Genomic DNA, 12112 nt, shown 5'->3' with positions numbered 1-12112 from the left:
ACTGTAACTAGTGTCACAGGAATGGTTCAAAACATAGACAGTAAGAAGAGTCAGTTTTCTTGTACTTAAGTCGGCATTGTGCCTTTTGTATTTTATTCCGATGTAATTTCTGTGTTTCATCGTCAATTAGAAGGTGAGAGGGATACAGTAAAGCTGAAGTGAAGCAACGGAATCTATAACTAGTGTCACAGGAATGGTTCAAACTTAGACAGTAAGAAGAGTCACTTTTCTTGTACATATGTCGGCATTGTGCCTTTTGTATTTAATTCCGATGCATTTTCTGTGTTTCATCGTCAACAAGAAGGTGAGAGGGATACAGTAAACCTGAAGTGACGCATCGGAATCTATAACTAGTGCCACAGCAATGGTTCAAAACATAGACAGTATGAAGAGTCAGTTTTCTTGTACTAAAGTCGGCATTGTGCCTTTTGTATTTAATTCCGATGCAATTTCTGTGTTTCATCGTCAATAAGAAGGTCAGAGGGATACAGTAAACCTGAGGTTAAGCATCGGAATCTATAACTAGTGTCACAGGAATGGTTCAAAACATTGACACTAAAAAGAGTTAGTTTTCTTGTACTTAAGTCGGCATTGTGCCTTTTCTATTTAATTACGATGCAATTTCTGTGTTTCATCGTTAATAAGAAGGTGAGAGGGATACAGTAAACCTGAAGTGAAGCATCGAAATCTATAACTAGTGTCACAGGAATGGTTCAAATCATAGACAGTAAGAAGAGTCAGTTTTCTTGTACTTAAGTCGGCATTGTGCCTTTTGTATTTAATTCCGATGCAATTTCTGTGTTTCATCGTCAATAAGAAGGTCAGAGGGATACAGTGAATCTGAAGTGAAGCATCGGAATTTGTAACTAGTGTCACAGGAATGGTTCAAAACATAGACAGTAAGAAGAGTCAGTTTTCTTGTACTTAAGTCGGCATTGTGCCTTTTGTATTTAATTCCGACGCAATTTCAGTGTTTCATCGTCAATAAGAAGGTCGGAGGGATACAGTAAACCTGAAGTGAAGGATCGGAATCTATAACTAGTGTCACAGGAATGGGTCAAGGCATAGACAGTAAGAAGAGTCAGTTTTCTTTTACTTAAGTCGGCATTGTGCCTTTTGTATTTAATTCCGAATCAATTTCTGTGTTAATCGTCAATAAGAAGGTCAGTGTGATACAGTAAACCTTAATGAAGCATTGTAAACTAAAACTAGTGTCACAGCAATGGTTCAAAACATAGACTGTAAGAAGAGTCAGTTATCCTGTACTTAAGTCGGCGTTGTGCCTTTTGTATTTAACTCCGTTGCAATTTCTGTGTTTCATCGTCAATAAGAAGGTCAGAGGGATACAGTAAACCTGAAGTGAAGCATCGGAATCTATAACTAGTGTCACAGGAATGGTTCAAAACATAGAGAGTAAGAAGAGTCAGTTTTCTTGTACTTAAGTCGGCATTGTGCTTTTTGTATTTAATTCCGTTGCAATTTCTGTGTTCCATCGTCAATAAGAAGGTCAGAGGGATACAGTAAACCTGAAGTGAAGCATCGGAATCTATAACTAGTGTCACAGGAATGGTTCAAACCATTGACAGTAAGAAGAGTCAGTTTTCTTGTACTTAAGTCGGCATTGTGACTTTTCTCTTTAATTCCGATGCAATTTCTGTGTTTCATCGTTAATAAGAAGGTCAGAGGGATAAATTAAAAATGAAGTGAAGCATCGGAATCTATAACTAGTGTCACAGGAATGGTTCAAAACATAGACTGTAAGAAGTCAGTTTCCTTGTACTTAAGTCGCCATTGTGCCCTTTGTATTTAACTCCGATGCCATTTCTGTGTTTCATCGTCAATAAGAGGTCAGAGGGATACAGTAAACCTGAAGTGAAGCATCCGAATCTATAACTAGTGTCACAGGAATGGTTCAAAACATAGACAGTAAGAAGAGTCAGTTTTCTTGTACTTAAGTTGGCATTGTGCCTTTTGTATTTTATTCCGATGCAATTTCTGTGTTTCATCGTCAATAAGAAGGTCAGAGGGATACAGTAAAGCTGAAGTGAAGCAACGGAATCTATAACTAGTGTCACAGGAATGGTTCAAACTTAGACAGTAAGAAGAGTCAGTTTTCTTGTACATAAGTCGGCATTGTGCCTTTTGTATTTAATTCCGATGCAATTTCTGTGTTTCATTGTCAACAAGAAGGTAGAGGGATGCAGTAAACCTGAAGTGAAGCATCGGAATCTATAACTAGTGTCACAGGAATGGTTCAAAACATAGACAGTAAGAAGAGTCAGTTTTCTTGTACTTAAGTCGGCATTGTGCCTTTTGTATTTAATTCCGTTGCAATTTCTGTGTTTCATCGTCAATAAGAAGGTCAGAGGGATACAGTAAACCTGAGGTGAAGCATCGGAATCTATAACTAGTGTCACAGGAATGGTTCAAAACATTGACAGTAAAAAGAGTTAGTTTTCTTGTACTTATGTCGGCATTGTGCCTTATCTATTTAATTCCGATGCAATTTCTGTGTTTCATCGTCAATAAGAAGGTCAGAGGGATACAGTAAACCTCAAGTGAAGCATCGGAATCTATAACTAGCGTCACAGGAAAGGTTCAAAACATAGACAATAAGAAGAGTCAGTTTTCTTGTACTTAAGTCGGCATTGTGCCTTTTGTATTTAATTCCGATGCCTTTTCTGTGTTTCATCGTCAATAAGAAGGGCAGAGGGATGCAGTAATACTGAAGTGAAGCATCGGAATCTATAACTAGTGTCACGGGAATGGTTTTATCATAGACAGTAAGAAGAGTCAGGTTTCTTGTACTTAAGTCGGCATTGTTCCTTTTGTATTTAATTCCGTTGCAATTTCTGTGTTTCATCGTCAATGAGTAGCTCACAGGGATACAGTAAATCTGAAGTGAGGCATCGGAATCTATAACTAGTGTCACATGAATGGTTCAAACATAGACAGTAAGAAGAGTCAGTTTTCTTGTACATAGGTCGGCATTGTGCATCTTGAATTAAATTCCGATGCAATTTCTGTGTTTCGTCGTCAGTAAGAAGGTCTGATGGATACAGTAAACCTGAAGTGAAGCATCGGAAGCAATAACTAGTGCCACATGAATGGTCCAAAACATAGACAGGAAAAAGAGTCAGTTTTGTTGTACTTAAGTCGTCATTGTGCCTTTTGTATTTAATTCAGATGCAATTTCTGTGTTTCATCGTCAATAAGAAGGTCAGAGGGATACAGTAAACCTGAAGTTAAGCATCGGAATCTATAACTAGTGTCTCAGGAATGGTTCAAATCATAGACAGTAAGAAGAGTCAGTTTTCATGTACTTAAGTCGGCATTGTGCCTTTTGTATTTAATTCCGATGCAATTTCTGTGTTTCATCAACAATAAGAAGGTCAGAGGGATACAGTAAACCTGAAGTGACGCATCGGAATCTATAACTAGTGTCACAGGAATGGTTCGGACATAGACAGTAAAAAGATTCAGTTTTCTTGTACTTAAGTCGGAATTGTGCCTTTTGTGTTTAATTTCGATGCAATTTCTGTGTTTCATCGTCAATAAGGAGGTCAGAGGGATACAGTAAACCTGAAGTGAAGCATCGGAATCTATAACTAGTGTCACAGGAATGGTTCAAACATAGACAGTAAGAAGAGTCAGTTTTCTTGTACTAAAGTCGGCGTTGTGCCATTTGTATTTAATTCCAATGCAATTTCTGTGTTTCATCGTCAATAAGAACGTCAGAGGGATACAGTGAACTTGAAGTGAAGCATCGAAATCTGTAACTAGTGTCACAGGAATGGTTCAAATCATAGACAGTAAGAAGAGTCAGTTTTCTTGTACTTAAGTCGGCATTGTGCCTTTTATATCTAATTCTGATGCAATTTCTGTGTTTCATCGTCAATAAGAAGGTCAGAGGGATACGGTGAATCTGAAGTGAAGCATCGGAATCTGTAACTAGTGTCACAGGAATGGTTCAAAACATAGACAGTAAGAAGAGTCAGTTTTCTTGTACTTAAGTCGGCATTGTGCCTTTTGTATTTAATTCCGATGCAATTTCAGTGTTTCATCGTCAATAAGAAGGTCGGAGGGATACAGTAACCTGAAGTGAAGGATCGGAATCTATAACTAGTGTCACAGGAATGGTTCAAGTCATAGACAGTAAGAAGAGTCAGTTTTCTTTTACTTAAGTCGGCATTGTGCCTTTTGTATTTAATTCCGATGCAATTTCTGTGTTCATCGTCAATAAGAAGGTCAGAGGGAAACAGTAAACCTGAAGTGAAGCATCGGAATCTATAACTAGTGTCACAGGAATGGCTCAAAACATAGACAGTAAGAGGAGTCAGTTTTCTTGTACTTAAGTCTGCATTGTGCTTTTTGTATTTAATTCCGATGAATTTTCTGTGTTTCATCATCAATAAGAAGGTCAGAGGGATACAGTAAACCTGATGTGAAGCATCGGGATCTATATCTAGTGTCACAGGACCGGTTCAAATCATAGACAGTAAGAAGAGTCAATTTTCTTGTACTTATGTCGGCATTGTGCGTTTTGTATTTAATTCCGATGCAATTTCAGTGTTTCATCGTCAATAAGAAGGTCAGAGGGATACAGTGAACCTGAAGTGAAGCATCGGAATCTATACTAGTGTCACAGGAATGGTTCAAAACATAGAGAGTAAGAAGAGTCAGGTTTCTTGTACTTAAGTCGGCATTGTGCCTTTTGTATTTAATTCCGATGCAATTTCTGTGTTTCATCGTCAATAAGAAGGTCAGAGGGATACAGTAAACCTGAAGTGAAGCATCGGAATCTATACCTAGTGTCACAGGAATGGTTCAAAGCATAGACAGTAAGAAGAGTTAGTTTTCTTGTACTTAAGTCGGCGTTGTGCCTTTTGTATTTAATTCCGATGAAATTTCCGTGTTTCATCGTCAATAAGAAGGTCAGTGTGATACAGTCAAAATGAAGTGAAGCATCGGAATCTATAACTAGTGTCACATGAATGGTTCAAAACATAGACAGTAAGAAGAATCAGTTTCCTTGAACTTAAGTCGCCATTGTGCCCTTTGTATTTAACTCCGATGCCATTTCTGTGTTTCATCGTCAATAAGGTCAGAGGGATACAAAAACCTCAAGTGAAGCATCGGAATCTATAACAAGCGTCACAGGAAAGGTTCAAATCATAGACAATAAGAAGAGTCAGTTTTCTTGTACTTAAGTCGGCAATGTGCCTTTTGTATTTAAATCCGATGCAATTTCTGTGTTTCATCGTCAATAAGAAGGTCAGAGGGATGCAGTAAACCTGAAGTGAAGCATCGGAATCTATAACTAGTGTCACAGGAATGGTTCAATCATAGACAGTAAGAAGAGTCAGTTTTCTCGTACTTAAGTCGGCATTGTGCCTTTTGTATTTCATTCCGATGCAATTTCTGTGTTTCATCGTCAACAAGAAGGTCAGAGGGATACAGTAAACCTGAAGTGAAGCATCGGAATCTATAACTAGTGTCACATGAATGTTTCAAACATAGACAGTAAGAAGAGTCAGTTTTCTTGTACATAAGTCGGCATTGTGCCTTTTGTATTTAATTCCGATGCAATTTCTGTGTTTCATCGTCAATAAGAAGGGCTGATGGATACAGTAAACCTGAAGTGAAGCATCGGAGTCTAAAACTAGTGTCACAGGAATGGTTCAAAACATAGACAAAAAGAAGAGTCAGTTTTCTTGTACTTAAGTCGGCATTGTGCCTTTTGTATTATATTCCGATGCAATTTCTGTGTTTCATCGTCAATAAGAAGGTCAGAGGGATACAGTAAAGCTGATGTGAAGCAACGGAATCTATAACTAGTGTCACAGGAATGGTTCAAACTTAGACAGTAAGAAGAGTCAGTTTTCTTGTACATATGTCGGCATTGTGCCTTTTGTATTTAATTCCGATGCAATTTCTGTGTATCATCGTCAACAAGAAGGTGAGAGGGATACAGTAAACCTGAAGTGAAGCATCGGAATCTATAACTAGTGTCACAGGAATGGTTCAAAACATAGACAGTATGAAGAGTCAGTTTTCTTGTACTTAAGTCGGCATTGTGCCTTTTGTATTTAATTCCGATGCAATTTCTGTGTTTCATCGTCAATAAGAAGGTCAGAGGGATACAGTAAACCTGAGGTGAAGCATCGGAATCTATAACTAGTGTCACAGGAATGGTTCAAAACATTGACAGTAAAAAGAGTTATTTTTCTTGTACTTAAGTCGGCATTGTGAATTTTCTATTTAATTCCGATGCAATTTCTGTGTTTCATCGTTAATAAGAAGGTCAGAGGGATACAGTAAACCTGAAGTGAAGCATCGGAATCTATACCTAGTGTCACAGGAATGGTTCAACACATAGACTGTAAGAAGTCAGTTTCCTTGTACTTAAGTCGCCATTGTGCCCTTTGTATTTAATTCCGATGCAATTTCTGTGTTTCATCGTCAATGAGTATGTCACAGGGATACAGTAAATCTGAAGTGAAACATCGGAATCTATAACTAGTGTCACATGAATGGTTCAAACATAGACAGTAAGAAGAGTCAGTTTTCTTGTACATAAGTCTTCATTGTGCATTTTGTATTAAATTCCGATGCAATTTCTGTGTTTCATGGTCAGTAAGAAGGTCTGATGGATACAGTAAACCTGAAGTGAAGCATCGAAATCTATAACTAGTGTCACAGGAATGGTTCAAATCAGAGACAGTAAGAAGAGTCAGTTTTCTTGTACTTAAGTCGGCATTGTGCCTTTTGTATTTAATTCCGATGCAATTTCTGTGTTTCATCGTCAATAAGAAGGTCAGAGGGATACAGTGAATCTGAAGTGAAGCATCGGAATCTGTAACTAGTGTCACAGGAATGGTTCAAAACATCGACAGTAAGAAGAGTCAGTTTTCTTGTACTTAAGTCGGCATTGTGCCTTTTGTATTTAATTCCGACGCAATTTCAGTGTTTCATCGTCAATAAGAAGGTCGGAGGGATACAGTAAACCTGAAGTGAAGCATCGGAATCTATAACTAGTGTCACAGGAATGGTTCAAATCAGAGACAGTAAGAAGAGTCAGTTTTCTTGTACTTAAGTCGGCATTGTGCCTTTTGTATTTAATTCCGATGCAATTTCTGTGTTTCATCGTCAATAAGAAGGTCAGAGGGATACAGTGAATCTGAAGTGAAGCATCGGAATCTGTAACTAGTGTCACAGGAATGGTTCAATCAAAAATAGTAAGAAGAGTCAGTTTTCTTGTACTTAAGTCGGCATTGTGCCTTTTGCATTTCATTCCGATGCAATTTCTGTGTTTCATCGTCAATAAGAAGGTCAGAGGGATACAGTAAACCTGAAGTGAAGCATCGGAATCTATAACTAGTGTCACATGAATGTTTCAAACATAGACAGTAAGAAGCGTCAGTTTTCTTGTACATAAGTCGGCATCGTGCCTTTTGTATTTAATTCCGATGCAATTTCTGTGTTTCATCGCCAATAAGATGGTCTGATGGATACAGTAAACCTGAAGTGAAGCATCGGAATCTATAACTAGTGTCACAGGAATGGTTCAAAACATAGACAAAAAGAAGAGTCAGTTTTCTTGTACTTAAGTCGGCATTGTGCCTTTTGTATTTTATTCCGATGCAATTTCTGTGTTTCATCGTCAATAAGAAGGTCAGAGGGATACAGTAAAGCTGAAGTGAAGCAACGGAATCTATAACTAGTGTCACAGGAATGGTTCAAACTTAGACAGTAAGAAGAGTCAGTTTTCTTGTACATATGTCGGCATTGTGCCTTTTGTATTTAATTCCGATGCAATTTCTGTGTTTCATCGTCAACAAGAAGGTGAGAGGGATACAGTAAACCTGAAGTGAAGCATCGGAATCTATAACTAGTGTCACAGGAATGGTTCAAAACATAGACAGTATAAAGAGTCAGTCTTCTTGTACTTAAGTCGGCATTGTGCCTTTTGTATTTAATTCCGATGCAATTTCTGTGTTTCATCGTCAATACGAAGGTCAGAGGGATACAGTAAACCTGAGGTGAAGCATCGGAATCTATAACTAGTGTCACAGGAATGGTTCAAAACATTGACAGTAAAAAGAGTTAGTTTTCTTGTACTTAAGTCGGCATTGTGCCTTTTCTATTTAATTCCGACGCAATTTCTGTGTTTCATCGTTAATAAGAAGGTCAGAGGGATACAGTAAACCTGAAGTGAAGCATCGGAATCTATACCTAGTGTCACAGGAATGGTTCAAAACATAGACTGTAAGAAGTCAGTTTCCTTGTACTTAAGTCGCCATTGTGCCCTTTGTATTTAATTCCGATGCAATTTCTGTGTTTCATCGTCAATGAGTAGGTCACAGGGATACAGTAAATCTGAAGTGAAACATCGGAATCTACAACTAGTGTCACATGAATGGTTCAAACATAGACAGTAAGAAGAGTCAGTTTTCTTGTACATAAGTCGGCATTGTGCATTTTGTATTAAATTCCGATGCAATTTCTGTGCTTCATTGTCAGTAAGAAGGTCTGATGGATACAGTAAACCTGAAGTGAAGCATCGAAATCTATAACTAGTGTCACAGGAATGGTTCAAATCAGAGACAGTAAGAAGAGTCAGTTTTCTTGTACTTATGTCGGCTATGTGCCTTTTGTATTTAATTCCGATGCAATTTCTGTGTTTCATCGTCAATAAGAAGGTCAGAGGGATACAGTGAATCTGAAGTGAAGCATCGAAATCTGTAACTAGTGTCACAGGAATGGTTCAAAACATAAACAGTAAGAAGAGTCAGTTTTATTGTACTTAAGTCGGCATAGTGCCTTTTGTATTTAACTCCGACGCAATTTCAGTGTTTCATCGTCAATAAGAAGGTCGGAGGGATACAGTAAACCTGAAGTGAAGGATCGGAATCTATAACTAGTGTCACAGGAATGGGTCAAGGCATAGACAGTAAGAAGAGTCAGTTTTCTTTTACTTAAGTCGGCATTGTGCCTTTTGTATTTAATTCCGATGCAATTTCTGTGTTCATCGTCAATAAGAAGGTCAGTGTGATACAGTAAACCTGAAGTGAAGCATTGGAAACTATAACTAGTGTCACATGAATGGTTCAAAACATAGACTGTAAGAAGAGTCAGTTATCCTGTACTTAAGTAGGCGTTGTGCCTTTTGAATTTAACTCCGATGCAATTTCTGTGTTTCATCAACAATAAGAAGGTCAGAGGGATACAGTAAACCTGAAGTGAAGCATCGGAATCTATAACTAGTGTCACAGGAATGGTTCAAAACATAGACAGTAAAAAGAGTCAGTTTTCTTGTACTTAAGTCGGCATTGTGCCTTTTGTATTTTATTCCGATGCAATTTCTGTGTTTCATCGTCAATAAGAAGGTCAGAGGGATACAGTAAAGCTGAAGTGAAGCAACGGAATCTATAACTAGTGTCACAGGAATGGTTCAAACTTAGACAGTAAGAAGAGTCAGTTTTCTTGTACATAAGTCGGCATTGTGCCTTTTGTATTTAATTCCGATGCAATTTCTGTGTTTCATTGTCAACAAGAAGGTAAGAGGGATACAGTAAACCTGAAAGGAAGCATCGGAATCTATAACTAGTGTCACAGGAACGGTTCAAAACATAGACAGTAAGAAGAGTCAGTTTTCTTGTACTTAAGTCGGCATTGTGGCTTTTGTATTTAATTCCCTTTAATTTCTGTGTTTCATCGTCAATAAGGAGGTCAGAGGGATACAGTAAACATGAGGTGAAGCATCGGAATCTATAACTAGTGTCACAGGAATGGTTCAAATCATTCACAGTAAAAAGAGTTAGTTTTCTTGTACTTAAGTCGGCATTGTGCCTTATCTATTTAATTCCGATGCAATTTCTGTGTTTCATCGTCAATAAGTAGGTCAGAGGGATACAGTAAACCTGAAATGAAGCATCGGAATCTATAACTAGTGTCACAGAAATGGTTCAAACCATTGACAGTAAGAAGAGTCAGTTTTCTTGTACTTCAGTCGGCATTGTGACTTTTCTATTTAATTCCGATGCAATTTCTGTGTTTCATTGTCAACAAGAAGGTAAGAGGGATACAGTAAACCTGAAGTGAAGCATCGGAATCTATAACTAGTGTCACAGGAATGGTTCAAAACATAGACAGTAAGAAGAGTCAGTTTTCTTGTACTTAAGTCGGCATTGTGCCTTTTGTATTTAATTCCGTTGCAATTTCTGTGTTTCATCGTCAATAAGAAGGTCAGAGGGATACAGTAAACCTGAGGTGAAGCATCGGAATCTATAACTAGTGTCACAGGAATGGTTCAAAACATTGACAGTAAAAAGAGTTAGTTTTCTTGTACTTAAGTCGGCATTGTGCCTTATCTATTTAATGCCAATGCAATTTCTGTGTTTCATCGTCAATAAGAAGGTCAGAGGGATACAGTAAACCTCAAGTGAAGCATCGGAATCTATAACTAGCGTCACAGGAAAGGTTCAAAACATAGACAATAAGAAGAGTCAGTTTACTTGTACTTAAGTCGGCATTGTGCCTTTTGTATTTAATTCCGATGCCTTTTCTGTGTTTCATCGTCAATAAGAAGGGCAGAGGGAAGCAGTATTACTGAAGTGAAGCATCGGAATCTATAACTAGTGTCACAGGAATGGCTCAATCACAGACAGTAAGAAGAGTCAGGTTTCTTGTACTTAAGTCGGCATTGTGCCTTTTGTATTTAATTCCGATGCAATTTCTGTGTTTCATCAACAATAAGAAGGTCAGAGGGATACAGTAAACCTGAAGTGAAGCATCGGAATCTATAACTAGTGTCACAGGAATCGTTCAGACATAGACAGTAAAAAGATTCAGTTTTCTTGTACTTAAGTCGGCATTGTGCCTTTTGTATTTAATTTCGATGCAATTTCTGTGTTTCATCGTCAATAAGGAGGTCAGAGGGATTCAGTAAACCTGAAGTAAAGCATCGGAATCTATAACTAGTGTCACAGGAACGGTTCAAGCATAGACAGTAAGAAGAGTCAGTTTTCTTGTACTAAAGTCGGCGTTGTGCCTTTTGTATTTAATTCCAATGCAATTTCTGTGTTTCATCGTCAATAAGAACGTCAGAGGGATACAGTGAACCTGAAGTGAAGCATCGAAATCTATAACTAGTGTCACAGGTATGGTTCAAATCATAGACAGTAAGAAGAATCAGTTTTCTTGTACTTATGTCGGCATTGTGCCTTTTGTATCTAATTCCGATGCAATTTCTGTGTTTCATCGTCAATAAGAAGGTCAGAGGGATACAGTGAATCTGAAGTGAAGCATCGGAATCTGTAACTAGTGTCACAGGAATGGTTCAAAACATAGACAGTAAGAAGAGTCAGTTTTCTTGTACTTAAGTCGGCATTGTGCCTTTTGTATTTAATTCCGATGCAATTTCAGTGTTTCATCGTCAATAAGAAGGTCGGAGGGATACAGTAACCTGAAGTGAAGGATCGGAATCTATAACTAGTGTCACAGGAATGGTTCAAGGCATATACTGTAAGAAGAGTCAGTTTTCTTTTACTTAAGTCGGCATCGTGCCTTTTGTATTTAATTCCGATGCAATTTCTGTGTTCATCGTCAATAAGAAGGTCAGAGGGAAACAGTAAACCTGAAGTGAAGCATCGGAATCTATAACTAGTGCCACAGGAATGGCTCAAAACATATACAGTAAGAGGAGTCAGTTTTCTTGTACTTAAGTCTGCATTGTGCTTTTTGTATTTAATTCCGATGAATTTTCTGTGTTTCATCATCAATAAGAAGGTCAGAGGGTTACAGTAAACCTGATGTGAAGCATCGGGATCTATATCTAGTGTCACAGGAATGGTTCAAACATAGACAGTAAGAAGAGTCAATTTTCTTGTACTTATGTCGGCATTGTGCGTTTTGTATTTAATTCCGATGCAATTTCAGTGTTTCATCGTCAATAAGAAGGTCAGAGGGATACAGTGAACCTGAAGTGAAGCATCGGAATCTATACTAGTGTCACAGGAATGGTTCAAAACATAGAGAGTAAGAAGAGTCAGGTTTCTTGTACTTAAGTCGGCATTGTGCCTTTTGTATTTAATTCCGATGCAATTTCTGT

The sequence above is a fragment of the Schistocerca americana genome, unplaced genomic scaffold (assembly GCF_021461395.2).
Source record: "Schistocerca americana isolate TAMUIC-IGC-003095 unplaced genomic scaffold, iqSchAmer2.1 HiC_scaffold_13, whole genome shotgun sequence".
Lineage (NCBI taxonomy): Eukaryota > Metazoa > Arthropoda > Insecta > Orthoptera > Acrididae > Schistocerca > Schistocerca americana.
This window is presented reverse-complemented; position numbering follows the sequence as displayed.